Raw genomic sequence first — 26,117 nt, forward strand, 5'->3', positions numbered from 1 at the left:
CCCTTCTGCCATTGTCGTTTGTGTCCTGGCAGAGGAAAAGTAATTGGCAGGCTATGTTGTTGCTGTTGCCATGGCTGATGGGGCCAGATTGGAGGCATGCCGAACATGGCTATGGTCAGCTCAAAGGCTCGCTTCTGCTGACAAACTTCGTGCTGCGTTTGCTCGCCTGCTAGTGTATATTGCTGCCTTATCTGCTGTGGCCTGAAGAGTTCGTGCTGGATTGAATCCGCATGTGATTCAGTCGACCCCGACAATTGGTGATGTTGCGCTGTTGTATCTTCATTAGGCGCCTCGTCGAGTTCGCGTTCCATGTGCAGCTGGAGGAGCTTTAGTCGTGTGGCAAGCTGCTCTTCATCGTCAATGAGCAATTGTTGTTGTGGCTCGTTCTGTTGCTCAGTCGGAGGTGGCGCTGGTAGAATTAGACGTTGAATTACTAAAGGCTGGTCTTTGATCATGTCCTGGACCTGCTCTAGCGTCATCTCTCCATCCCTGTAGCTACGCCTCAATGAGTTTATCAATGATTCACCGAACCGCTTTTTTTTTTCAGGTTGCTGTGCACTATTGTACACGATGAGGGCTTGCTGTCGAATGAGACAATCGGCAGCTTACCTATTTTATTTGTGCGTTACTATCGAGCAACTTATTCAAATATAATTAGCGTACATATCGATACTTAAAACAAAGTGGCAACTCCGCATGCGATGAACGAGAATTCATCGCATGCATCGGAAGTGATCGACTGCAGTGTATTGCAGTCTGGCAATATTTTCTTACAAATAAGTTACACATGATACATTGTTTTTTTTTTTTTTTTTTTTTTTTTTTTTTTTTTTTTTTTAACACCAGTTACTAATTAATTAATTATTCTTATCTTTCCAGGGGACTCTGGTGAATTCGCAAGCGGGCGTGCCTTTCGATGTGCGAGTTGCCTCCAGTTATGTCCGGGTCGCCACTCGCTAACTGGATACTGCTGCGGCGTCCGTTGCCGTTGGCCACATGTCGCGTGCCGTAGTGGACTTTGCAAGGAATGCGGCCCAATTTGGAGCTGTTCCTGGTCTGTGGTTGGAAGATGCCTGTGTTGTTGCTGCTGTGCTAACTGAGGGGATCGCTTGCGCTTGGTGCCTGTCGGAGTTTGTTGTTGTAGCTTAGTGTGCTCACTGAACCCTTGCTGCCTATGCCGGTGATGCCGTGGCGGAGGTGATCGGGTTGGTTGTGCAGGTGAGTATGTGAACTTCACACTTGTCTCAGTCAGTGGTAGATGTGTATTATCTCCATTTGCAGATATTGATGGCTGCTGCTGAATGATCCCCGGCTGCCCTTGTCGTTGTTGCCCTGGCTGAGGGAAACTCATTGGCAGACTTTGTTGTTGTTTTTGTCGTGGTTTGCGGAGCTGCTCTGCTGAAACTAGTTGCTGCTGTTCAATGATCTCTTGCTGCCTTTGTCGTTGATAGCGTGGCGGAAGAGATTTAATTGGTTGTGCAGGTAAATGTATGCATTCCACACTTGGCTCTTTCATTAATTTGTGTATTTGATCTTTCCTTGCAGGGATGATTCGCTGTTTCGTTGTTGATGAGGCTTCTGCCTGGCTCTGCTGCTGCCGCTCCATACTCCGCAACTGTGCAAAACTTCGTACAGTTGTTCGCTTAGTAATCACTTGCTGCCTTTGTTTTTGACGTCGTGGCAGGGGCGACCGAATTGGATTTGCAGGTAACAGTGTGCATTTTATACTTGGCTCATTTAATAATTCGTGTATTTGATCTTCCTTTACAGAATTAACTAGCTGCATTTTTGCTGGTGGGCCTTCTGCCTGGCTCTGTTGCTGTTGCTCAGTGTTCCTCAGCTGCCTTTGTCGTTTGTGTCTTGGCAGAGAGAAACTCATTCGCTGGCTTTGTTGTTGCTGTTGGCATAAATGGAGGAGCCCCTCTGCCAATTGCTGCTGTTTAATGATATCTTGCTGCCTTTGTCGTTGGTGCCATGGCGGAAGAGATTGAACAGGTAAGTGTATGCACTCTCTACTTGGCTCGGTAAGTAATGCATATGTTTGATATTCGTTTGCAGAAATAACTCGCTGTGACGTTGATGGTGGGCCATCCGCCCGGATCTGCTGCTGCTGCTCAGTGTTCCCCGGGTGCTCTTGTCGTTGTTGTCCTGGCTGAGGGAAACTCATTGGCTGGCTTTGATGTTGCTGTTGCCATGGCTGGAGGAGCTGCTCTTGCAGCTTTTGCCGTTGATGCCGTGGCAAAGGCGATTGAATTGGTAGCGCAGGTAAATATGTGCATTCTATACTTGGCTTGGTCAATACATATGTTTGTTTTCCATTTTCAGAATTAGCTCGCTGCGCTGTTGTTGATGAGGCTTCCGCCCGGCTCTGCTGCTGTTTAATATTCTCCGGCTGCCCTTGTCTTTGTTGTCCTGGTAGGAAGGAGCAACTTGGTCGTCGATTTTCGTTTGCACTCATCTTACGTTTTTTTGCCAATTGGTCTAGGTGAGTCGAAGGCGGCTCTGCAGGTCCAAGTTGCCTCCGTCGTTTAGCTGAGGGCTGGATTTGCTGCTGGTCTAAAATCCCAAGTTGACCAACTCGTTGCCGTGGAAATGGAAATCGAATTGTCTGTTCAGGTAAGTGAGTGCATTTACTATTAGGCACCGATAATGAAGCCTGTTTTATGAATTTGTTTCCAGATTTTTTAAGCTGAGTAACAGGCAATTGCTGTAGAGTTTCTCGCTCGGTATCCCAGTGCTGATCTGGCCACTTCTGTGTCATGTTGGTTTCAGACCGAATTTGCTGCTGCTCAGTTGTTCGCTCGATGATCACTTGCTGCCTTCGTTGTTGACGTCGTGGCAGGGGCGATCGAATTGGATTTGTAGCTAACTGTGAGCATTCTATACTTGGCTCAGTCAATACATCAATTTGTTTTCCATTTTCAGAATTAGCTGTCCGCGTTGTTGTTGATGTAGCTTCAGCCCGGCTCTGCTGCTGCTGCTCAGTGTTCCCCGGCTGCTCTTGTCGTTGTTGTCCCAACTGAGAGAAACTTACTGGTTGGCTTAGTTGTTGGTGTTGCCATGGCTGGAGGAGCTGCTCTGCTGAAGCTAGTTGTTGCTGTTCTATGGTATCTTGCTGCCTTTGTCGTAGATGCCATGGCGGAAGAGATTGAATTGATTGTACAGGTAAGTGTATGCATTCTATGCTTGGTTCGGTAAATAATGCATATTTTTTATATTCATTTGCAGAAATAACTCGCTGTGACGTTGATGATGGGCCATCCGCCCGGATCTGCTGCTGCTGCTCAGCTGATCGCTCGATAATTAAGTGCTGCCATTGTTGTTGATGTCGTGGCAGGGCCGATCGAATTGGATTTGCAGGTGACTTTGTGCATTCTGTACTTGGCTCAGTCAATACATAAGTTTGTTTTCCATTTTCAGAATTAGCTGGCCGCGTTGTTGTTGATGTAGCTTCAGCCCGGCTCTGCTGCTGCTGCTCAGTGTTCCCCGGCTGCTCTTGTCGCTGTTGTCCCGACTGGGAGAAACTTGCTGGCTGGCTTTGTGGTTGCTGTTGCCATGGCTGGAGGAGCTGTTCTGCTGAAACTAGTTGTTGCTGTTCTATGATCTCTTGCTGCCTTTGTCGTTGATGCCATGGCGGAAGAGATCGAAATGGTTGTGCAGGTAGATGTATGCATTCTGTATTTGACTCGGTAAATAGTGCATATGTTTGGTGTTCATTTGCAGAAATAACTCGCTGTGACGCTGATGATGGGCCATCCGCCCGGGTCTGCTGCTGCTGCTCAGCTGTTCGCTCGATAATTACGTGCTGCCATTGTTGTTGATGTCGTGGCAGGGCCGATCGAATTGGATTTGCAGGTGACTTTGTGCATTCTGTACTTGGCTCAGTCAATACATAAGTTTGTTTTCCATTTTCAGAATTAGCTGGCCGCGTTGTTGTTGATGTAGCTTCAGCCCGGCTCTGCTGCTGCTGCTCAGTGTTCCCCGGCTGCTCTTGTCGCTGTTGTCCCGACTGGGAGAAACTTGCTGGCTGGCTTTGTGGTTGCTGTTGCCATGGCTGGAGGAGCTGTTCTGCTGAAACTAGTTGTTGCTGTTCTATGATCTCTTGCTGCCTTTGTCGTTGATGCCATGGCGGAAGAGATCGAAATGGTTGTGCAGGTAGATGTATGCATTCTGTATTTGACTCGGTAAATAGTGCATATGTTTGGTGTTCATTTGCAGAAATAACTCGCTGTGACGCTGATGATGGGCCATCCGCCCGGGTCTGCTGCTGCTGCTCAGCTGTTCGCTCGATAATTACGTGCTGCCTTTGTTGTTGATGTCGTGGCAGGGCCGATCGAATTGGATTTGCAGGTGACTTTGTGCATTCTGTACTTGGCTCAGTCAATAATCCGTATATTTGGCCTTCATTTACAGAATTAACTCGTTGTGTTTTTGTGGGTGGGCTATCAGCCCGGCTCTGATGCTGTTGCTCAGTGTTCCCCTTCTGCCATTGTCGTTTGTGTCCTGGCAGAGGAAAAGTAATTGGCAGGCTATGTTGTTGCTGTTGCCATGGCTGATGGGGCCAGATTGGAGGCATGCCGAACATGGCTATGGTCAGCTCAAAGGCTCGCTTCTGCTGACAAACTTCGTGCTGCGTTTGCTCGCCTGCTAGTGTATATTGCTGCCTTATCTGCTGTGGCCTGAAGAGTTCGTGCTGGATTGAATCCGCATGTGATTCAGTCGACCCCGACAATTGGTGATGTTGCGCTGTTGTATCTTCATTAGGCGCCTCGTCGAGTTCGCGTTCCATGTGCAGCTGGAGGAGCTTTAGTCGTGTGGCAAGCTGCTCTTCATCGTCAATGAGCAATTGTTGTTGTGGCTCGTTCTGTTGCTCAGTCGGAGGTGGCGCTGGTAGAATTAGACGTTGAATTACTAAAGGCTGGTCTTTGATCATGTCCTGGACCTGCTCTAGCGTCATCTTTTTTCAGGTTGCTGTGCACTATTGTACACGATGAGGGCTTGCTGTCGAATGAGACAATCGGCAGCTTACCTATTTTATTTGTGCGTTACTATCGAGCAACTTATTCAAATATAATTAGCGTACATATCGATACTTAAAACAAAGTGGCAACTCCGCATGCGATGAACGAGAATTCATCGCATGCATCGGAAGTGATCGACTGCAGTGTATTGCAGTCTGGCAATATTTTCTTACAAATAAGTTACACATGATACATTGTTTTTTTTTTTTTTTTTTTTTTTTTTTTTTTTTTTTTTTTAACACCAGTTACTAATTAATTAATTATTCTTATCTTTCCAGGGGACTCTGGTGAATTCGCAAGCGGGCGTGCCTTTCGATGTGCGAGTTGCCTCCAGTTATGTCCGGGTCGCCACTCGCTAACTGGATACTGCTGCGGCGTCCGTTGCCGTTGGCCACATGTCGCGTGCCGTAGTGGACTTTGCAAGGAATGCGGCCCAATTTGGAGCTGTTCCTGGTCTGTGGTTGGAAGATGCCTGTGTTGTTGCTGCTGTGCTAACTGAGGGGATCGCTTGCGCTTGGTGCCTGTCGGAGTTTGTTGTTGTAGCTTAGTGTGCTCACTGAACCCTTGCTGCCTATGCCGGTGATGCCGTGGCGGAGGTGATCGGGTTGGTTGTGCAGGTGAGTATGTGAACTTCACACTTGTCTCAGTCAGTGGTAGATGTGTATTATCTCCATTTGCAGATATTGATGGCTGCTGCTGAATGATCCCCGGCTGCCCTTGTCGTTGTTGCCCTGGCTGAGGGAAACTCATTGGCAGACTTTGTTGTTGTTTTTGTCGTGGTTTGCGGAGCTGCTCTGCTGAAACTAGTTGCTGCTGTTCAATGATCTCTTGCTGCCTTTGTCGTTGATAGCGTGGCGGAAGAGATTTAATTGGTTGTGCAGGTAAATGTATGCATTCCACACTTGGCTCTTTCATTAATTTGTGTATTTGATCTTTCCTTGCAGGGATGATTCGCTGTTTCGTTGTTGATGAGGCTTCTGCCTGGCTCTGCTGCTGCCGCTCCATACTCCGCAACTGTGCAAAACTTCGTACAGTTGTTCGCTTAGTAATCACTTGCTGCCTTTGTTTTTGACGTCGTGGCAGGGGCGACCGAATTGGATTTGCAGGTAACAGTGTGCATTTTATACTTGGCTCATTTAATAATTCGTGTATTTGATCTTCCTTTACAGAATTAACTAGCTGCATTTTTGCTGGTGGGCCTTCTGCCTGGCTCTGTTGCTGTTGCTCAGTGTTCCTCAGCTGCCTTTGTCGTTTGTGTCTTGGCAGAGAGAAACTCATTCGCTGGCTTTGTTGTTGCTGTTGGCATAAATGGAGGAGCCCCTCTGCCAATTGCTGCTGTTTAATGATATCTTGCTGCCTTTGTCGTTGGTGCCATGGCGGAAGAGATTGAACAGGTAAGTGTATGCACTCTCTACTTGGCTCGGTAAGTAATGCATATGTTTGATATTCGTTTGCAGAAATAACTCGCTGTGACGTTGATGGTGGGCCATCCGCCCGGATCTGCTGCTGCTGCTCAGTGTTCCCCGGGTGCTCTTGTCGTTGTTGTCCTGGCTGAGGGAAACTCATTGGCTGGCTTTGATGTTGCTGTTGCCATGGCTGGAGGAGCTGCTCTTGCAGCTTTTGCCGTTGATGCCGTGGCAAAGGCGATTGAATTGGTAGCGCAGGTAAATATGTGCATTCTATACTTGGCTTGGTCAATACATATGTTTGTTTTCCATTTTCAGAATTAGCTCGCTGCGCTGTTGTTGATGAGGCTTCCGCCCGGCTCTGCTGCTGTTTAATATTCTCCGGCTGCCCTTGTCTTTGTTGTCCTGGTAGGAAGGAGCAACTTGGTCGTCGATTTTCGTTTGCACTCATCTTACGTTTTTTTGCCAATTGGTCTAGGTGAGTCGAAGGCGGCTCTGCAGGTCCAAGTTGCCTCCGTCGTTTAGCTGAGGGCTGGATTTGCTGCTGGTCTAAAATCCCAAGTTGACCAACTCGTTGCCGTGGAAATGGAAATCGAATTGTCTGTTCAGGTAAGTGAGTGCATTTACTATTAGGCACCGATAATGAAGCCTGTTTTATGAATTTGTTTCCAGATTTTTTAAGCTGAGTAACAGGCAATTGCTGTAGAGTTTCTCGCTCGGTATCCCAGTGCTGATCTGGCCACTTCTGTGTCATGTTGGTTTCAGACCGAATTTGCTGCTGCTCAGTTGTTCGCTCGATGATCACTTGCTGCCTTCGTTGTTGACGTCGTGGCAGGGGCGATCGAATTGGATTTGTAGCTAACTGTGAGCATTCTATACTTGGCTCAGTCAATACATCAATTTGTTTTCCATTTTCAGAATTAGCTGTCCGCGTTGTTGTTGATGTAGCTTCAGCCCGGCTCTGCTGCTGCTGCTCAGTGTTCCCCGGCTGCTCTTGTCGTTGTTGTCCCAACTGAGAGAAACTTACTGGTTGGCTTAGTTGTTGGTGTTGCCATGGCTGGAGGAGCTGCTCTGCTGAAGCTAGTTGTTGCTGTTCTATGGTATCTTGCTGCCTTTGTCGTAGATGCCATGGCGGAAGAGATTGAATTGATTGTACAGGTAAGTGTATGCATTCTATGCTTGGTTCGGTAAATAATGCATATTTTTTATATTCATTTGCAGAAATAACTCGCTGTGACGTTGATGATGGGCCATCCGCCCGGATCTGCTGCTGCTGCTCAGCTGATCGCTCGATAATTAAGTGCTGCCATTGTTGTTGATGTCGTGGCAGGGCCGATCGAATTGGATTTGCAGGTGACTTTGTGCATTCTGTACTTGGCTCAGTCAATACATAAGTTTGTTTTCCATTTTCAGAATTAGCTGGCCGCGTTGTTGTTGATGTAGCTTCAGCCCGGCTCTGCTGCTGCTGCTCAGTGTTCCCCGGCTGCTCTTGTCGCTGTTGTCCCGACTGGGAGAAACTTGCTGGCTGGCTTTGTGGTTGCTGTTGCCATGGCTGGAGGAGCTGTTCTGCTGAAACTAGTTGTTGCTGTTCTATGATCTCTTGCTGCCTTTGTCGTTGATGCCATGGCGGAAGAGATCGAAATGGTTGTGCAGGTAGATGTATGCATTCTGTATTTGACTCGGTAAATAGTGCATATGTTTGGTGTTCATTTGCAGAAATAACTCGCTGTGACGCTGATGATGGGCCATCCGCCCGGGTCTGCTGCTGCTGCTCAGCTGTTCGCTCGATAATTACGTGCTGCCATTGTTGTTGATGTCGTGGCAGGGCCGATCGAATTGGATTTGCAGGTGACTTTGTGCATTCTGTACTTGGCTCAGTCAATACATAAGTTTGTTTTCCATTTTCAGAATTAGCTGGCCGCGTTGTTGTTGATGTAGCTTCAGCCCGGCTCTGCTGCTGCTGCTCAGTGTTCCCCGGCTGCTCTTGTCGCTGTTGTCCCGACTGGGAGAAACTTGCTGGCTGGCTTTGTGGTTGCTGTTGCCATGGCTGGAGGAGCTGTTCTGCTGAAACTAGTTGTTGCTGTTCTATGATCTCTTGCTGCCTTTGTCGTTGATGCCATGGCGGAAGAGATCGAAATGGTTGTGCAGGTAGATGTATGCATTCTGTATTTGACTCGGTAAATAGTGCATATGTTTGGTGTTCATTTGCAGAAATAACTCGCTGTGACGCTGATGATGGGCCATCCGCCCGGGTCTGCTGCTGCTGCTCAGCTGTTCGCTCGATAATTACGTGCTGCCATTGTTGTTGATGTCGTGGCAGGGCCGATCGAATTGGATTTGCAGGTGACTTTGTGCATTCTGTACTTGGCTCAGTCAATACATAAGTTTGTTTTCCATTTTCAGAATTAGCTGGCCGCGTTGTTGTTGATGTAGCTTCAGCCCGGCTCTGCTGCTGCTGCTCAGTGTTCCCCGGCTGCTCTTGTCGCTGTTGTCCCGACTGGGAGAAACTTGCTGGCTGGCTTTGTGGTTGCTGTTGCCATGGCTGGAGGAGCTGTTCTGCTGAAACTAGTTGTTGCTGTTCTATGATCTCTTGCTGCCTTTGTCGTTGATGCCATGGCGGAAGAGATCGAAATGGTTGTGCAGGTAGATGTATGCATTCTGTATTTGACTCGGTAAATAGTGCATATGTTTGGTGTTCATTTGCAGAAATAACTCGCTGTGACGCTGATGATGGGCCATCCGCCCGGGTCTGCTGCTGCTGCTCAGCTGTTCGCTCGATAATTACGTGCTGCCATTGTTGTTGATGTCGTGGCAGGGCCGATCGAATTGGATTTGCAGGTGACTTTGTGCATTCTGTACTTGGCTCAGTCAATACATAAGTTTGTTTTCCATTTTCAGAATTAGCTGGCCGCGTTGTTGTTGATGTAGCTTCAGCCCGGCTCTGCTGCTGCTGCTCAGTGTTCCCCGGCTGCTCTTGTCGCTGTTGTCCCGACTGGGAGAAACTTGCTGGCTGGCTTTGTGGTTGCTGTTGCCATGGCTGGAGGAGCTGTTCTGCTGAAACTAGTTGTTGCTGTTCTATGATCTCTTGCTGCCTTTGTCGTTGATGCCATGGCGGAAGAGATCGAAATGGTTGTGCAGGTAGATGTATGCATTCTGTATTTGACTCGGTAAATAGTGCATATGTTTGGTGTTCATTTGCAGAAATAACTCGCTGTGACGCTGATGATGGGCCATCCGCCCGGGTCTGCTGCTGCTGCTCAGCTGTTCGCTCGATAATTACGTGCTGCCTTTGTTGTTGATGTCGTGGCAGGGCCGATCGAATTGGATTTGCAGGTGACTTTGTGCATTCTGTACTTGGCTCAGTCAATAATCCGTATATTTGGCCTTCATTTACAGAATTAACTCGTTGTGTTTTTGTGGGTGGGCTATCAGCCCGGCTCTGATGCTGTTGCTCAGTGTTCCCCTTCTGCCATTGTCGTTTGTGTCCTGGCAGAGGAAAAGTAATTGGCAGGCTATGTTGTTGCTGTTGCCATGGCTGATGGGGCCAGATTGGAGGCATGCCGAACATGGCTATGGTCAGCTCAAAGGCTCGCTTCTGCTGACAAACTTCGTGCTGCGTTTGCTCGCCTGCTAGTGTATATTGCTGCCTTATCTGCTGTGGCCTGAAGAGTTCGTGCTGGATTGAATCCGCATGTGATTCAGTCGACCCCGACAATTGGTGATGTTGCGCTGTTGTATCTTCATTAGGCGCCTCGTCGAGTTCGCGTTCCATGTGCAGCTGGAGGAGCTTTAGTCGTGTGGCAAGCTGCTCTTCATCGTCAATGAGCAATTGTTGTTGTGGCTCGTTCTGTTGCTCAGTCGGAGGTGGCGCTGGTAGAATTAGACGTTGAATTACTAAAGGCTGGTCTTTGATCATGTCCTGGACCTGCTCTAGCGTCATCTCTCCATCCCTGTAGCTACGCCTCAATGAGTTTATCAATGATTCACCGAACCGCTTTGGTGGTTTTGACTGCTGGTGTTGCCGGGTGAGCGAAGTGTCTGCAAGTCGCAAGGCATCCTGCTTCTCTTTCTCCAACCTCAGCAACGTTGGCAAGCCGTCGTGCTGTGTCTGCTGTTGTTGTTGCGGTTTCTGCTGTAGCCGTTTTTGGAGTGGTAGAACATGCTGGTTTAATTGCTGCTTGTATCTCGGCCGTTGCAGACGTTGCGGCACGTGTGGATGGAGAATTAATTTGCGTGCTTCCACATTCGGATGGATACTGAGTGAGGCGGCAAACCTGCCACTAGCAAGCTGAAATGTTTCCTCAATTGTCTTTATATTATAGGTGTCTCTGATTGCTTGGTTTCTGGTAAACCAGGGGGCTCTCATGATCCTACGTAAAGTGATGTTCTGTAGTACCTCAAGGCGTTTTAGCTGCGCATTTGATGCCAAAGCTCCATAAATAGGTAAGGCATATTGCCATATTGGTACTATGAGCTGTTTATAAATGACTGCTTTACAGGTGTTTGACAGCTTGCTATCCCATCCAAGCATCCACTCCAGGTTTTTATATGTGGCTCGCAGACGATTACAAAGTTGTGTGATGTGGATTGTGCAATTTAGCTTCCGATCCATGTGGAATCCCAAATATTGGTGGCATGTTTTGGTAACAATTGACTGTTCGTTCAAACGTGGTGGACGCAAAGTATGCATTTGATCAATTCTATTTGCAGTATAGATGACGTGTGCCGTTTTATTGGTATTAATGCTTATACACCAGCGATTGGCCCAGTTATTGAAGCAGTTTAGGTACGCTTGGTTAATATTGATTGCACTTTGGGCTGTGGCGGCCTTGCTCATTATAATGGTGTCATCCGCGTAAGTAGATAGAAGCATACTGTCGTCGTTGTGTCTGTGGAAAAAGTATTGTGCATCCGCTGGGAGTGGCATATCAGACGAGTATATGGTGTACAAGATGGGGCCGAGAACACTACCCTGTGGTACTCCGGCACCAAGTTTACCAAGCTTTGACTTGGTCCCATCATTGCAGCATACGATGAATGTTCGATTTTCGAGATAACTTTGCAGTACATTGAATAACTTGATTGGCATCAGCTTGATTAGCTTCCATAGGAGGCCAGTATGCCAGACTCTGTCAAAGGCCTCGCTAATGTCAATGAATACTGCAGAGCAGAACATGCGGTTCTCATACGCGTCTAGAATAAACTGGGTTACTCTAGCAAGTTGCTGCTCTGTGCCATGTTCTTTCCTGAAACCGAATTGGTGGGTGGGTACAGCTTTGGCGAAGTCATCACATTCGAAAAGTCTGCGCATGAGGAGCCTTTCGAATATCTTCGAGAAACCCGCCAGAAGGCTTATTGGACGATAGGATGTTACGCTGTCCGTGCTTTTGCCAGGCTTCAAGATCATCGTGATAGCAGCACACTTCCACTGCTTAGGAAAATGCCCAAGTCTGAAGATGCAGTTATAAATAAGTACCAGGTAAGTAATTGCTTTCTGTGGCAACGATTTAATGGTCTGGTTATCTATGTTGTCGAGGCCAGGTGATTTATTCAACGTTAGAGAGCTTATAACCAGCATAGTCTCGCTTACGGTTACTGGTCGGAATGGTAATGTGTTAGATTTAGTACCACTAACAATACTAGCTGCGCCGCTTTCCTGCTGTAATTTTAGTTGCTGCTGCTGTGCCAACTCATGTGCTATATTTTTTCGCATTTCATCCGTGTTGCTAAGAATTGGCTTGAATCGTTGTTCCAGATGTGATGCAAAGACCTCAGCTTTTTCATTGCTGCTCCTTGTCCAATTATTGCTGCTGCTGTTGCTATCCGGGCTTGTTTTGAGCGGCCAGTTGGGCTCTGGTTGCCGTTTAAAGTTTTTAGTAATTTTCCACAACTTCTGCATTTTGTAGCGATCGTTCGCATCAATTTTATCGAACATTTTGTTTATGTGCTCAGAGTTGGCTAGGCGCAGAGCCTTCTTTAAACGATTCTGGACGTTATTGTATCGTTTTTTCAAGCACGGTGTTCTCAGGATCATAAATTCGCGCTTGCATTTGTGCTTAAGCCGAATTAGTTTTTTTGTTTGGCTATTTAGAGCATAGTTGCCAGAGTTTATATGACGATGCCGGTGTTCTTGTTGGTGTGGACGACGAGGTAAAGGTGTAGCAGCTTTGGCAGCGTTGTAGATATTATTGGTGAGTATATCGATCGCATCTTCGATGTCGATGCCTGATTTGATTTCTGTATTTAGCAGAACTCGCTGGTTTAAATCTTCTTGGAATTTTCTAAGATTTACTTTTTTTGGCAGAAGTCGACGTCTTGAAGACTGCGTTTTAGTTATTGGACCTCTGACTCCAAGTTCAACGTGGATTGGGAGGTGGTCGGAATCTAAATCGATTGTGGAGTGAGTAGCGAGTAATCCTTTACTCAGTCCACCGTAGACGGCGAAATCAATGGCGGACGGTTTCTTCTTCTTGTCGTAAGGAAAGTGCGTTGCACCTCCTGTTGCGAGCACATTGTAGCGATTGTATTTATGAATACACTCCATTATGGCTCTACCACGGCGACAGGAACGAGTATTGCCCCACCACTGATGCTTTGCGTTCCAGTCGCCGCAAAGGATGAAACTGGAACCTTTGATGAGACTGTCGAAGTGTTTGAATAGCATCTTAAAGTGATTTGTAGACCAGGTATGTTGTGGAGGGCAATATATTGGCGCAATAATGACCGTGTTTATTCTGTTGTTTTCTTCAGTGGTCACGGTAATTGGAGCACATTGCAGGAACGATGCTGCTATTGGCTGAAGAGCTGAATGCTTGATCCCGTGTTTTATTAATGTTGCAACTCCACCACTTCTGTGACTATGCGGATGCGAGGAAGTGTATGTGTAGTATCCATTCACCTGAAGTGTTCTTGTTGGAGAGATGCGGGTTTCAATTACCATCATGATGTCTATTTTGTTTCGTTGCATGAATATTTCCAGCTCCAATTGCTTGTTGCCGACACCGGCGGCGTTCCAATAGGCGATTTTAAAGGAGTCGCCATATTGATCGCCGCCTTGGCCGGCAACTACTGTGGGGCTATTCTCTGTGGCTCTGATATTATTAGCATCATCATAATTTAATATATTTGCAGTCATGTTGATCTGGCCGTCAGGAAGGTAGTTTGATTGTAGTCTATCCATCATTTGACATGTCATTGACAGTGTTGGGATTATGATCATCAGTCATTTGACAGTCATTAGTTGGGTCTGCAGCGCTATATTCTTGCGCTGAGACTTGTGGATTTAATACTGCCATGGGCTGGTTGTTAATTCTGGGCAGAACAAGTGCATGCAAGATGCTTAGCAATTTGTCAATCTTTTCACCCATATCGTTAACAATGCGCAGGTTTCGCTCCAGTGCGTACATAAGAGGCCCATCATGCTGTTGCCGCTGTCCTTGTTGCTGTTGTTGCTCACTGTGGTGCTGTTCATGCATGCGGGGGCCTTCTTCTTGCTGCTGCAGATGTTGTACACCGTGCTGGTGTTGTGACTGCTTGAGTCGAAGCTGTTGCTGCAGGTTTTGTAGATGCAACATTGCCGGGTTGCGTATTTTCCTCTCTGTGTTTTTTACTGGAGTCAGTTGACCTGGGGTGGGGTTGAATTCCCTGCTGTTGTTTAGCTGTCGCTGCTGTGGCTGATGTTGCTGCCGATGACTGGGCTGTATTTGCTGATGCTGCTGTTGCGTATCTATCTGTAGGCGAGGACTGCTAGTCAGTTGCTGGAGATGGAGTTGCTGCTGTTGCTTCTTCTGCTTGCTTGGCTGCTGTTTCTCCTGCTCCAGTCGAAGCTGCTGCTGGACTTTCTGCAGGTGCCTCATAGCCGGGTTGCGCCCTTCTGCAGAAGGGCCCTTGCTGCGTGCAACTTGACTGTAAGTGAGAGTAAGATTGTTGTTATTTTGTTTGTATTGGTGCTGGTGTTGCAGCTGCTGCTTATGTTGCTGGCGTTCACTATGCTGGTGCTGCATTTGTTCCCCTTGTTGGCGTTCACTGGTCTGGCGTTCATGATGTTGCTGTTGCATGCCGGTGTGCTGTTGTTGTTGCTGCCACTGCGGAGGTGAGGAGCTGCCTATGTTTGGCTGCTTGTTGGCTGCAGGTCCGGTCTGCTGTTGATGTTTCTGGCGCCCACTTGTGGCTCGAACTCGATTTGCTAGAAGCTTGCTCTGCGCGTTTTTAAATGCCGGGCACCCCTTGTAGCTGGCTATGTGCTTTCCGTGGCAGTTGGCACATTTGGCTTCTGTGTTCCTGTCTTTGGTACACTCAGTTGTCATGTGGCCTCCTGCGCATTTTAAGCAAACAAACGGCCTACGGCAGTAATTCTTACTGTGGCCGAACTCCTGGCAGCGGTGGCACTGCACTGGGTCTGTTCTTCTTAGTTGGCGTTCGACAGATATGTGCTGGTTACCCAGCTCCTTTAGATTGCATATTTTCTCGTGCTCGCCGTCAGCTCTTGGCTTCAGCTCAACTTCAAAAATATTCATAGTCTTGCCGGTGAAGCGATGTTTCAAGACGTTGATGTACCTGGTCGCATACCCTAGTTGTGCTAGTTGGGCACGTAGCCAGTCACAGGGAGTGGTGCGATGTAGATTCCGTATAATTACTCTATATCCACGTTCCCTTCGAGGCTGATGGGTGTGCATGTGCGTATTCTCAGCGTTAAGAGTCGCCAGTATGGCATTATAAGTTGCAATATCGCTGCACTGAACTCGAATGCCGTCGTTCTGCGTGCACTTTGTCGTGAATTTACTAACGCCTGGTGTCCCATTGAGTCTATCCAGCAAAGGTTGAATCTCGTGGACGTTGGGCAGGAAGAGAGATGGAATTTTGGCACTCCGAGTTGGCTGCGGCTGTTGTTGTTGCTGTTGCTGTTGTTGCTGCTGATTCTGCTGTGTATCGGTGCTGAGAGGCATGATGGTGGGAAAGGTGCCGGAATCATTTGAGTCGTTGCTGTCTACCATCAGACTATCAAGGTCCAGGCATTCATCACTGATGTCCATACATTCCTCAGAGTTGTTCAGTCGAGTTGTTGTTGCTGGCTTAGTCGGCTTTGCTGATTTATCTGCCGATCTTGTTTTTAATTTCGAAAAGTCATATAGCTTGACAATAGGCCGTGCGCTTGTATGTATAGCTTTCCTTAGTGAAGCATCGCTTAAAGAGTATGCAGAGCGTTTTAAGTTGTGGTGCTGCATTGGCGTGGTAACTTTGCGTTTAAGTTGATTTGCAGTTGCATGTTTATACGGTGCAGCGCGTTTTGGGTTTGGTGGCCTTGTTGTTGTTGAGGCCGGCAGAGCCGTTTTAGACAGCGTAGCCGGTGATTTTGTCACTAGATTTAGCATCTGACTAAGTGTTTGTTCTTGGTGGGCATTCACCTCGCTTACAGAGTGTTCCCGAATTGGCGCTGCAATTGCAGTGGTTGTTGAGTTTAATAGGAGATTCGACAGAACAATTGGCCTCAAGTTTTGACTTTGATATTGTTGCTGCTGATGTTGATTGAGCGCCCTCGCTTCCGTCGGCGACTGTTCTAGTAGTGACAGTACGTTTGTAGGTGTTGAGTTTGCATTAGGCGAATGGCCCGGAGTAGCTTTAGGCATTTGATGCTGTGTTTCTTCAGCTGAGATTGCATTTGGCGGCAAGCCTGGCACCAAATTTCTGACCTGTTGTTGTTGTTGTGCGCTCCCCTGAGGCGGCGAGTGCTCCAGTATTGGCGCAGCAAGTGAAGCTGCAGTTGGCGCATTGATATTTGTTGGAAGATTCAGCGCCGAATTATACACTTGCTGCTGATGTTGCGAGTTTTTGTTTTCGCGTTTTGAATTTACGGCTTTGTCAATTGTAGCATCCAGAGAGGATACAGTCGGTGAAAGTGAGAGGCCCCAGGCCGATACGACTTCCGAATTAGCAGTGTCATCTGAATCATAGATGATCACATTGTTTTCACGGTTGACATCACAAGTTGCATCACAGTATACATAGTTGCTTACATCACAAGTTACATCAATGGCACGCGCGCCAATTTTATGAGGTGACGCTGTCGGCCATTTTGTTTTTTGCAGTTGCTGTGCACTGTCTTCATTATGTTGTTGTTGCTGACCAATTTTGCTAGTATTGGTGTTGGCGTCGGTTTTGGGGGCCATTTTGTTCCCAGGTACAGTGCCGGTGCACTCGGCATCTGTACTTTTTGAGCTGTTGGAATTTTCCGGGGATAGCACATTGGCAATCTCGGAGTCTCCATCTGACCACTCATAGGCTAGGTTGCTGTACCTATTTTTTCGCTTTTTAGGCATTTTTACACTTAACACAGAGGCTGGGAGCCGCAAGTACAGTTTAATGTACGTACATGCAGCGCAGCGGTCTCGCGCTAATTTTTTCGCGCACGTCGGGTTCACATATATGTTTTGTCAGGACAAAACGACATAGAACACGCACACGATTACTTATTTTGCAATAGATTAGTTATTCGAAATAACTATTATTGCAATTATTTGCAGCGGAGTAGAATTGAAAAATTCTTTTTTTTTTTTTTTTTTTCAGGTTTTTTTTTCAGGTTTTTTTTTTCAGGTTTTTTTTTCAGGTTGCTTTTTTTTTCATTTTTTTCAGGTTGCTTTTTTTTCAGGTTGCTTTTTTTCAGGTTGCTTTTTTTTCAGGTTGCTTTTTTTTTTTTTTCAGGTTGCTTTTTTTTTCAGGTTTTTTTTCAGGTTTTTTTTTTCAGGTTGCTTTTTTCAGGTTGCTGTGCACTATTGTACACGATGAGGGCTTGCTGTCGAATGAGACAATCGGCAGCTTACCTATTTTATTTGTGCGTTACTATCGAGCAACTTATTCAAATATAATTAGCGTACATATCGATACTTAAAACAAAGTGGCAACTCCGCATGCGATGAACGAGAATTCATCGCATGCATCGGAAGTGATCGACTGCAGTGTATTGCAGTCTGGCAATATTTTCTTACAAATAAGTTACACATGATACATTGTTTTTTTTTTTTTTTTTTTTTTTTTTTTTTTTTTTTTTTAACACCAGTTACTAATTAATTAATTATTCTTATCTTTCCAGGGGACTCTGGTGAATTCGCAAGCGGGCGTGCCTTTCGATGTGCGAGTTGCCTCCAGTTATGTCCGGGTCGCCACTCGCTAACTGGATACTGCTGCGGCGTCCGTTGCCGTTGGCCACATGTCGCGTGCCGTAGTGGACTTTGCAAGGAATGCGGCCCAATTTGGAGCTGTTCCTGGTCTGTGGTTGGAAGATGCCTGTGTTGTTGCTGCTGTGCTAACTGAGGGGATCGCTTGCGCTTGGTGCCTGTCGGAGTTTGTTGTTGTAGCTTAGTGTGCTCACTGAACCCTTGCTGCCTATGCCGGTGATGCCGTGGCGGAGGTGATCGGGTTGGTTGTGCAGGTGAGTATGTGAACTTCACACTTGTCTCAGTCAGTGGTAGATGTGTATTATCTCCATTTGCAGATATTGATGGCTGCTGCTGAATGATCCCCGGCTGCCCTTGTCGTTGTTGCCCTGGCTGAGGGAAACTCATTGGCAGACTTTGTTGTTGTTTTTGTCGTGGTTTGCGGAGCTGCTCTGCTGAAACTAGTTGCTGCTGTTCAATGATCTCTTGCTGCCTTTGTCGTTGATAGCGTGGCGGAAGAGATTTAATTGGTTGTGCAGGTAAATGTATGCATTCCACACTTGGCTCTTTCATTAATTTGTGTATTTGATCTTTCCTTGCAGGGATGATTCGCTGTTTCGTTGTTGATGAGGCTTCTGCCTGGCTCTGCTGCTGCCGCTCCATACTCCGCAACTGTGCAAAACTTCGTACAGTTGTTCGCTTAGTAATCACTTGCTGCCTTTGTTTTTGACGTCGTGGCAGGGGCGACCGAATTGGATTTGCAGGTAACAGTGTGCATTTTATACTTGGCTCATTTAATAATTCGTGTATTTGATCTTCCTTTACAGAATTAACTAGCTGCATTTTTGCTGGTGGGCCTTCTGCCTGGCTCTGTTGCTGTTGCTCAGTGTTCCTCAGCTGCCTTTGTCGTTTGTGTCTTGGCAGAGAGAAACTCATTCGCTGGCTTTGTTGTTGCTGTTGGCATAAATGGAGGAGCCCCTCTGCCAATTGCTGCTGTTTAATGATATCTTGCTGCCTTTGTCGTTGGTGCCATGGCGGAAGAGATTGAACAGGTAAGTGTATGCACTCTCTACTTGGCTCGGTAAGTAATGCATATGTTTGATATTCGTTTGCAGAAATAACTCGCTGTGACGTTGATGGTGGGCCATCCGCCCGGATCTGCTGCTGCTGCTCAGTGTTCCCCGGGTGCTCTTGTCGTTGTTGTCCTGGCTGAGGGAAACTCATTGGCTGGCTTTGATGTTGCTGTTGCCATGGCTGGAGGAGCTGCTCTTGCAGCTTTTGCCGTTGATGCCGTGGCAAAGGCGATTGAATTGGTAGCGCAGGTAAATATGTGCATTCTATACTTGGCTTGGTCAATACATATGTTTGTTTTCCATTTTCAGAATTAGCTCGCTGCGCTGTTGTTGATGAGGCTTCCGCCCGGCTCTGCTGCTGTTTAATATTCTCCGGCTGCCCTTGTCTTTGTTGTCCTGGTAGGAAGGAGCAACTTGGTCGTCGATTTTCGTTTGCACTCATCTTACGTTTTTTTGCCAATTGGTCTAGGTGAGTCGAAGGCGGCTCTGCAGGTCCAAGTTGCCTCCGTCGTTTAGCTGAGGGCTGGATTTGCTGCTGGTCTAAAATCCCAAGTTGACCAACTCGTTGCCGTGGAAATGGAAATCGAATTGTCTGTTCAGGTAAGTGAGTGCATTTACTATTAGGCACCGATAATGAAGCCTGTTTTATGAATTTGTTTCCAGATTTTTTAAGCTGAGTAACAGGCAATTGCTGTAGAGTTTCTCGCTCGGTATCCCAGTGCTGATCTGGCCACTTCTGTGTCATGTTGGTTTCAGACCGAATTTGCTGCTGCTCAGTTGTTCGCTCGATGATCACTTGCTGCCTTCGTTGTTGACGTCGTGGCAGGGGCGATCGAATTGGATTTGTAGCTAACTGTGAGCATTCTATACTTGGCTCAGTCAATACATCAATTTGTTTTCCATTTTCAGAATTAGCTGTCCGCGTTGTTGTTGATGTAGCTTCAGCCCGGCTCTGCTGCTGCTGCTCAGTGTTCCCCGGCTGCTCTTGTCGTTGTTGTCCCAACTGAGAGAAACTTACTGGTTGGCTTAGTTGTTGGTGTTGCCATGGCTGGAGGAGCTGCTCTGCTGAAGCTAGTTGTTGCTGTTCTATGGTATCTTGCTGCCTTTGTCGTAGATGCCATGGCGGAAGAGATTGAATTGATTGTACAGGTAAGTGTATGCATTCTATGCTTGGTTCGGTAAATAATGCATATTTTTTATATTCATTTGCAGAAATAACTCGCTGTGACGTTGATGATGGGCCATCCGCCCGGATCTGCTGCTGCTGCTCAGCTGATCGCTCGATAATTAAGTGCTGCCATTGTTGTTGATGTCGTGGCAGGGCCGATCGAATTGGATTTGCAGGTGACTTTGTGCATTCTGTACTTGGCTCAGTCAATACATAAGTTTGTTTTCCATTTTCAGAATTAGCTGGCCGCGTTGTTGTTGATGTAGCTTCAGCCCGGCTCTGCTGCTGCTGCTCAGTGTTCCCCGGCTGCTCTTGTCGCTGTTGTCCCGACTGGGAGAAACTTGCTGGCTGGCTTTGTGGTTGCTGTTGCCATGGCTGGAGGAGCTGTTCTGCTGAAACTAGTTGTTGCTGTTCTATGATCTCTTGCTGCCTTTGTCGTTGATGCCATGGCGGAAGAGATCGAAATGGTTGTGCAGGTAGATGTATGCATTCTGTATTTGACTCGGTAAATAGTGCATATGTTTGGTGTTCATTTGCAGAAATAACTCGCTGTGACGCTGATGATGGGCCATCCGCCCGGGTCTGCTGCTGCTGCTCAGCTGTTCGCTCGATAATTACGTGCTGCCATTGTTGTTGATGTCGTGGCAGGGCCGATCGAATTGGATTTGCAGGTGACTTTGTGCATTCTGTACTTGGCTCAGTCAATACATAAGTTTGTTTTCCATTTTCAGAATTAGCTGGCCGCGTTGTTGTTGATGTAGCTTCAGCCCGGCTCTGCTGCTGCTGCTCAGTGTTCCCCGGCTGCTCTTGTCGCTGTTGTCCCGACTGGGAGAAACTTGCTGGCTGGCTTTGTGGTTGCTGTTGCCATGGCTGGAGGAGCTGTTCTGCTGAAACTAGTTGTTGCTGTTCTATGATCTCTTGCTGCCTTTGTCGTTGATGCCATGGCGGAAGAGATCGAAATGGTTGTGCAGGTAGATGTATGCATTCTGTATTTGACTCGGTAAATAGTGCATATGTTTGGTGTTCATTTGCAGAAATAACTCGCTGTGACGCTGATGATGGGCCATCCGCCCGGGTCTGCTGCTGCTGCTCAGCTGTTCGCTCGATAATTACGTGCTGCCTTTGTTGTTGATGTCGTGGCAGGGCCGATCGAATTGGATTTGCAGGTGACTTTGTGCATTCTGTACTTGGCTCAGTCAATAATCCGTATATTTGGCCTTCATTTACAGAATTAACTCGTTGTGTTTTTGTGGGTGGGCTATCAGCCCGGCTCTGATGCTGTTGCTCAGTGTTCCCCTTCTGCCATTGTCGTTTGTGTCCTGGCAGAGGAAAAGTAATTGGCAGGCTATGTTGTTGCTGTTGCCATGGCTGATGGGGCCAGATTGGAGGCATGCCGAACATGGCTATGGTCAGCTCAAAGGCTCGCTTCTGCTGACAAACTTCGTGCTGCGTTTGCTCGCCTGCTAGTGTATATTGCTGCCTTATCTGCTGTGGCCTGAAGAGTTCGTGCTGGATTGAATCCGCATGTGATTCAGTCGACCCCGACAATTGGTGATGTTGCGCTGTTGTATCTTCATTAGGCGCCTCGTCGAGTTCGCGTTCCATGTGCAGCTGGAGGAGCTTTAGTCGTGTGGCAAGCTGCTCTTCATCGTCAATGAGCAATTGTTGTTGTGGCTCGTTCTGTTGCTCAGTCGGAGGTGGCGCTGGTAGAATTAGACGTTGAATTACTAAAGGCTGGTCTTTGATCATGTCCTGGACCTGCTCTAGCGTCATCTCTCCATCCCTGTAGCTACGCCTCAATGAGTTTATCAATGATTCACCGAACCGCTTTGGTGGTTTTGACTGCTGGTGTTGCCGGGTGAGCGAAGTGTCTGCAAGTCGCAAGGCATCCTGCTTCTCTTTCTCCAACCTCAGCAACGTTGGCAAGCCGTCGTGCTGTGTCTGCTGTTGTTGTTGCGGTTTCTGCTGTAGCCGTTTTTGGAGTGGTAGAACATGCTGGTTTAATTGCTGCTTGTATCTCGGCCGTTGCAGACGTTGCGGCACGTGTGGATGGAGAATTAATTTGCGTGCTTCCACATTCGGATGGATACTGAGTGAGGCGGCAAACCTGCCACTAGCAAGCTGAAATGTTTCCTCAATTGTCTTTATATTATAGGTGTCTCTGATTGCTTGGTTTCTGGTAAACCAGGGGGCTCTCATGATCCTACGTAAAGTGATGTTCTGTAGTACCTCAAGGCGTTTTAGCTGCGCATTTGATGCCAAAGCTCCATAAATAGGTAAGGCATATTGCCATATTGGTACTATGAGCTGTTTATAAATGACTGCTTTACAGGTGTTTGACAGCTTGCTATCCCATCCAAGCATCCACTCCAGGTTTTTATATGTGGCTCGCAGACGATTACAAAGTTGTGTGATGTGGATTGTGCAATTTAGCTTCCGATCCATGTGGAATCCCAAATATTGGTGGCATGTTTTGGTAACAATTGACTGTTCGTTCAAACGTGGTGGACGCAAAGTATGCATTTGATCAATTCTATTTGCAGTATAGATGACGTGTGCCGTTTTATTGGTATTAATGCTTATACACCAGCGATTGGCCCAGTTATTGAAGCAGTTTAGGTACGCTTGGTTAATATTGATTGCACTTTGGGCTGTGGCGGCCTTGCTCATTATAATGGTGTCATCCGCGTAAGTAGATAGAAGCATACTGTCGTCGTTGTGTCTGTGGAAAAAGTATTGTGCATCCGCTGGGAGTGGCATATCAGACGAGTATATGGTGTACAAGATGGGGCCGAGAACACTACCCTGTGGTACTCCGGCACCAAGTTTACCAAGCTTTGACTTGGTCCCATCATTGCAGCATACGATGAATGTTCGATTTTCGAGATAACTTTGCAGTACATTGAATAACTTGATTGGCATCAGCTTGATTAGCTTCCATAGGAGGCCAGTATGCCAGACTCTGTCAAAGGCCTCGCTAATGTCAATGAATACTGCAGAGCAGAACATGCGGTTCTCATACGCGTCTAGAATAAACTGGGTTACTCTAGCAAGTTGCTGCTCTGTGCCATGTTCTTTCCTGAAACCGAATTGGTGGGTGGGTACAGCTTTGGCGAAGTCATCACATTCGAAAAGTCTGCGCATGAGGAGCCTTTCGAATATCTTCGAGAAACCCGCCAGAAGGCTTATTGGACGATAGGATGTTACGCTGTCCGTGCTTTTGCCAGGCTTCAAGATCATCGTGATAGCAGCACACTTCCACTGCTTAGGAAAATGCCCAAGTCTGAAGATGCAGTTATAAATAAGTACCAGGTAAGTAATTGCTTTCTGTGGCAACGATTTAATGGTCTGGTTATCTATGTTGTCGAGGCCAGGTGATTTATTCAACGTTAGAGAGCTTATAACCAGCATAGTCTCGCTTACGGTTACTGGTCGGAATGGTAATGTGTTAGATTTAGTACCACTAACAATACTAGCTGCGCCGCTTTCCTGCTGTAATTTTAGTTGCTGCTGCTGTGCCAACTCATGTGCTATATTTTTTCGCATTTCATCCGTGTTGCTAAGAATTGGCTTGAATCGTTGTTCCAGATGTGATGCAAAGACCTCAGCTTTTTCATTGCTGCTCCTTGTCCAATTATTGCTGCTGCTGTTGCTATCCGGGCTTGTTTTGAGCGGCCAGTTGGGCTCTGGTTGCCGTTTAAAGTTTTTAGTAATTTTCCACAACTTCTGCATTTTGTAGCGATCGTTCGCATCAATTTTATCGAACATTTTGTTTATGTGCTCAGAGTTGGCTAGGCGCAGAGCCTTCTTTAAACGATTCTGGACGTTATTGTATCGTTTTTTCAAGCACGGTGTTCTCAGGATCATAAATTCGCGCTTGCATTTGTGCTTAAGCCGAATTAGTTTTTTTGTTTGGCTATTTAGAGCATAGTTGCCAGAGTTTATATGACGATGCCGGTGTTCTTGTTGGTGTGGACGACGAGGTAAAGGTGTAGCAGCTTTGGCAGCGTTGTAGATATTATTGGTGAGTATATCGATCGCATCTTCGATGTCGATGCCTGATTTGATTTCTGTATTTAGCAGAACTCGCTGGTTTAAATCTTCTTGGAATTTTCTAAGATTTACTTTTTTTGGCAGAAGTCGACGTCTTGAAGACTGCGTTTTAGTTATTGGACCTCTGACTCCAAGTTCAACGTGGATTGGGAGGTGGTCGGAATCTAAATCGATTGTGGAGTGAGTAGCGAGTAATCCTTTACTCAGTCCACCGTAGACGGCGAAATCAATGGCGGACGGTTTCTTCTTCTTGTCGTAAGGAAAGTGCGTTGCACCTCCTGTTGCGAGCACATTGTAGCGATTGTATTTATGAATACACTCCATTATGGCTCTACCACGGCGACAGGAACGAGTATTGCCCCACCACTGATGCTTTGCGTTCCAGTCGCCGCAAAGGATGAAACTGGAACCTTTGATGAGACTGTCGAAGTGTTTGAATAGCATCTTAAAGTGATTTGTAGACCAGGTATGTTGTGGAGGGCAATATATTGGCGCAATAATGACCGTGTTTATTCTGTTGTTTTCTTCAGTGGTCACGGTAATTGGAGCACATTGCAGGAACGATGCTGCTATTGGCTGAAGAGCTGAATGCTTGATCCCGTGTTTTATTAATGTTGCAACTCCACCACTTCTGTGACTATGCGGATGCGAGGAAGTGTATGTGTAGTATCCATTCACCTGAAGTGTTCTTGTTGGAGAGATGCGGGTTTCAATTACCATCATGATGTCTATTTTGTTTCGTTGCATGAATATTTCCAGCTCCAATTGCTTGTTGCCGACACCGGCGGCGTTCCAATAGGCGATTTTAAAGGAGTCGCCATATTGATCGCCGCCTTGGCCGGCAACTACTGTGGGGCTATTCTCTGTGGCTCTGATATTATTAGCATCATCATAATTTAATATATTTGCAGTCATGTTGATCTGGCCGTCAGGAAGGTAGTTTGATTGTAGTCTATCCATCATTTGACATGTCATTGACAGTGTTGGGATTATGATCATCAGTCATTTGACAGTCATTAGTTGGGTCTGCAGCGCTATATTCTTGCGCTGAGACTTGTGGATTTAATACTGCCATGGGCTGGTTGTTAATTCTGGGCAGAACAAGTGCATGCAAGATGCTTAGCAATTTGTCAATCTTTTCACCCATATCGTTAACAATGCGCAGGTTTCGCTCCAGTGCGTACATAAGAGGCCCATCATGCTGTTGCCGCTGTCCTTGTTGCTGTTGTTGCTCACTGTGGTGCTGTTCATGCATGCGGGGGCCTTCTTCTTGCTGCTGCAGATGTTGTACACCGTGCTGGTGTTGTGACTGCTTGAGTCGAAGCTGTTGCTGCAGGTTTTGTAGATGCAACATTGCCGGGTTGCGTATTTTCCTCTCTGTGTTTTTTACTGGAGTCAGTTGACCTGGGGTGGGGTTGAATTCCCTGCTGTTGTTTAGCTGTCGCTGCTGTGGCTGATGTTGCTGCCGATGACTGGGCTGTATTTGCTGATGCTGCTGTTGCGTATCTATCTGTAGGCGAGGACTGCTAGTCAGTTGCTGGAGATGGAGTTGCTGCTGTTGCTTCTTCTGCTTGCTTGGCTGCTGTTTCTCCTGCTCCAGTCGAAGCTGCTGCTGGACTTTCTGCAGGTGCCTCATAGCCGGGTTGCGCCCTTCTGCAGAAGGGCCCTTGCTGCGTGCAACTTGACTGTAAGTGAGAGTAAGATTGTTGTTATTTTGTTTGTATTGGTGCTGGTGTTGCAGCTGCTGCTTATGTTGCTGGCGTTCACTATGCTGGTGCTGCATTTGTTCCCCTTGTTGGCGTTCACTGGTCTGGCGTTCATGATGTTGCTGTTGCATGCCGGTGTGCTGTTGTTGTTGCTGCCACTGCGGAGGTGAGGAGCTGCCTATGTTTGGCTGCTTGTTGGCTGCAGGTCCGGTCTGCTGTTGATGTTTCTGGCGCCCACTTGTGGCTCGAACTCGATTTGCTAGAAGCTTGCTCTGCGCGTTTTTAAATGCCGGGCACCCCTTGTAGCTGGCTATGTGCTTTCCGTGGCAGTTGGCACATTTGGCTTCTGTGTTCCTGTCTTTGGTACACTCAGTTGTCATGTGGCCTCCTGCGCATTTTAAGCAAACAAACGGCCTACGGCAGTAATTCTTACTGTGGCCGAACTCCTGGCAGCGGTGGCACTGCACTGGGTCTGTTCTTCTTAGTTGGCGTTCGACAGATATGTGCTGGTTACCCAGCTCCTTTAGATTGCATATTTTC

The 26,117-nt window shown here is 47.1% G+C and overlaps 10 long non-coding RNA genes across 13 annotated transcripts; all 10 read left to right on the plus strand.

Annotated features, from left to right (window-relative positions):
- Positions 1–848: 848 nt before the first annotated feature.
- On the plus strand, positions 849–1,838 carry LOC115768732. Its single transcript, XR_004018613.1, has 4 exons — positions 849–1,218; positions 1,282–1,482; positions 1,546–1,707; positions 1,771–1,838. It is a non-coding gene; the product is annotated as an uncharacterized LOC115768732 (long non-coding RNA).
- Positions 1,839–1,864: 26 nt separating this feature from the next.
- LOC115768718 lies at positions 1,865–2,959 on the plus strand. 2 transcript variants are annotated; one of them, XR_004018597.1, is made up of 6 exons: positions 1,865–1,995; positions 2,059–2,265; positions 2,326–2,415; positions 2,486–2,616; positions 2,680–2,861; positions 2,926–2,959. It is a non-coding gene; the product is annotated as an uncharacterized LOC115768718 (long non-coding RNA). The 2 variants fall into 2 exon arrangements; XR_004018596.1 differs by having other exon boundaries at positions 2,680–2,871; positions 2,926–2,957.
- A 481-nt stretch (positions 2,960–3,440) lies between these two features.
- LOC115768724 lies at positions 3,441–3,950 on the plus strand. Its single transcript, XR_004018605.1, has 3 exons — positions 3,441–3,660; positions 3,724–3,855; positions 3,916–3,950. It is a non-coding gene; the product is annotated as an uncharacterized LOC115768724 (long non-coding RNA).
- A 1,318-nt stretch (positions 3,951–5,268) lies between these two features.
- On the plus strand, positions 5,269–6,258 carry LOC115768734. Its single transcript, XR_004018614.1, has 4 exons — positions 5,269–5,638; positions 5,702–5,902; positions 5,966–6,127; positions 6,191–6,258. It is a non-coding gene; the product is annotated as an uncharacterized LOC115768734 (long non-coding RNA).
- Positions 6,259–6,284: 26 nt separating this feature from the next.
- Positions 6,285–7,379, plus strand: LOC115768720. 2 transcript variants are annotated; one of them, XR_004018599.1, is made up of 6 exons: positions 6,285–6,415; positions 6,479–6,685; positions 6,746–6,835; positions 6,906–7,036; positions 7,100–7,281; positions 7,346–7,379. It is a non-coding gene; the product is annotated as an uncharacterized LOC115768720 (long non-coding RNA). The 2 variants fall into 2 exon arrangements; XR_004018598.1 differs by having other exon boundaries at positions 7,100–7,291; positions 7,346–7,377.
- A 481-nt stretch (positions 7,380–7,860) lies between these two features.
- Positions 7,861–8,370, plus strand: LOC115768725. Its single transcript, XR_004018606.1, has 3 exons — positions 7,861–8,080; positions 8,144–8,275; positions 8,336–8,370. It is a non-coding gene; the product is annotated as an uncharacterized LOC115768725 (long non-coding RNA).
- A 480-nt stretch (positions 8,371–8,850) lies between these two features.
- LOC115768726 lies at positions 8,851–9,360 on the plus strand. Its single transcript, XR_004018607.1, has 3 exons — positions 8,851–9,070; positions 9,134–9,265; positions 9,326–9,360. It is a non-coding gene; the product is annotated as an uncharacterized LOC115768726 (long non-coding RNA).
- An 8,122-nt stretch (positions 9,361–17,482) lies between these two features.
- Positions 17,483–18,472, plus strand: LOC115768729. Its single transcript, XR_004018610.1, has 4 exons — positions 17,483–17,852; positions 17,916–18,116; positions 18,180–18,341; positions 18,405–18,472. It is a non-coding gene; the product is annotated as an uncharacterized LOC115768729 (long non-coding RNA).
- A 26-nt stretch (positions 18,473–18,498) lies between these two features.
- Positions 18,499–19,593, plus strand: LOC115768721. Of its 2 annotated transcripts, none has more exons than XR_004018601.1 (6): positions 18,499–18,629; positions 18,693–18,899; positions 18,960–19,049; positions 19,120–19,250; positions 19,314–19,495; positions 19,560–19,593. It is a non-coding gene; the product is annotated as an uncharacterized LOC115768721 (long non-coding RNA). The 2 variants fall into 2 exon arrangements; XR_004018600.1 differs by having other exon boundaries at positions 19,314–19,505; positions 19,560–19,591.
- A 481-nt stretch (positions 19,594–20,074) lies between these two features.
- On the plus strand, positions 20,075–20,584 carry LOC115768727. Its single transcript, XR_004018608.1, has 3 exons — positions 20,075–20,294; positions 20,358–20,489; positions 20,550–20,584. It is a non-coding gene; the product is annotated as an uncharacterized LOC115768727 (long non-coding RNA).
- The last annotated feature ends 5,533 nt before the right edge of the window (positions 20,585–26,117 follow it).

Source organism: Drosophila novamexicana, unplaced genomic scaffold (genome assembly GCF_003285875.2).
Source record: "Drosophila novamexicana strain 15010-1031.04,08,12 unplaced genomic scaffold, DnovRS2.1 tig00001986-arrow-arrow-pilon, whole genome shotgun sequence".
Lineage (NCBI taxonomy): Eukaryota > Metazoa > Arthropoda > Insecta > Diptera > Drosophilidae > Drosophila > Drosophila novamexicana.